Raw genomic sequence first — 1583 nt, 5'->3', positions numbered from 1 at the left:
AACAATATATCTTATATTTTAACACCACAGTATGTGTGTGTATGATTAAGAAGTATTTTGGGGGCAGTGTTTACCACATGAATGACTGTGGCTACTGTATAAAATCACCTCAAAAGTTTCTGGAGCCAAGTTAACAGGTAAACAAATATACCTGTCCACACACTGATAGTAGTAACAGGATGACTCTGCAAATGGGCCAGAGACGGTTGCGGCTAGCCATAGACAATGGCAAGACTGAAACTTTTACTACATTTTACTGTTGTGTGTTTTATCAACAGGAAATTAGGAGGCATGTAGTGGGGCAACAGGACATCGTCCATCATTCGGCAGGAAATTACACAAAAAAATAATACACCGAAAGCCCTTGTAAGTTTGTAAAACTCATTTGCACAAAGCAGGAACTGTCTGCAAGCATGTGACAGAAAGAAAATGGAGAATCTTGTATTGGGCACATACAGTTGCTGTAGTCTAGAATGAATTGTGACCTGAGGTTATTCTCTCACATTGATAGTCTGAGCAGTAATACTTAGCTTCACAAAATGCTGTTGGGTTTCTAAAGTTTCGAAAAGAAGAAAAAGCATACACAAACACAGACAAACAGCACTGCCTATTATGTTTGAGATGTAGTCGACCCGAAAGGCACACAAAGGTAAGAGTCGGTGACATCTCTACACTTCCAACAACTCCTCTGCAAATGTGTGATGAATTAAAATAAGGAAAGCCAGAGGTGGCCCTGACCTTTAGGAAATGTATGGGGACACTACTAAGGCATTTATCATTTTCTAATTAAGTTATGTGGCAAAAGCATATCTGTGTGCCCAAAATCTGTGGTAAAATGGGTCTCTATCAGTATGAAATTATTACAAAGCCATGTTTAATTAATGAAATATGACCCAGTGTCAGAGCTAATATATCAAAAAGAGTTACTATAGTCTCAGACTATTTTGTGGCAAAGGACAAAGAGGAATGAAAGGAGGAAAGAGTCAATTCTTTAATTCTGACATATGCTAATTTGACCCGATACATTTTATGTGTTTCAGATTTTATATTTTGAAAGCACTCCGTATCTTTTTTAATAAAAGAAATGTGGAAAATGGACCAAACAATGACTGAAAGTAATCCAGCAAGCTGAAAGAACTTTAAATTTCCAAATCAACTGGATTTTTTTTTCTTGTATGTAGAGTTAGATAACTATGGAGCATGCTTTGATTAAGAATGTGGAGAATAGAAATATTATTGATATGTAGCCTGGGAAATGGTTAGCCACACAGGACACAATTACTGGGGTTCTTAATGTGCAGTTTTATTGTCAATGACGACTGAATAAACCAAAAAAAATGTCCTTTGACCTTTACTTTTGTCAAACAGCGGCCATATGGACTTGTACTGAACATCTACAGCACGAGAGGTAACGTGGCAAAGTAGCAGAATAACCTATTAAACAAAGATGCGCCACTACAATACGAGGAATAAAAGAAATGAAATGAAATACAAAACACAAAAATACGGCAGTGGCCTCTGTCTGTGCAGAACAAAATACAAAGAACTAAATCACACAAGGCTCCTTTAAAAAAATGTGGAAG

The sequence above is a fragment of the Pundamilia nyererei genome, unplaced genomic scaffold (genome assembly GCF_000239375.1).
Source record: "Pundamilia nyererei isolate P.nyererei 1_Seehausen unplaced genomic scaffold, PunNye1.0 scaffold00143, whole genome shotgun sequence".
NCBI lineage: Eukaryota > Metazoa > Chordata > Actinopteri > Cichliformes > Cichlidae > Pundamilia > Pundamilia nyererei.
This window is presented reverse-complemented; position numbering follows the sequence as displayed.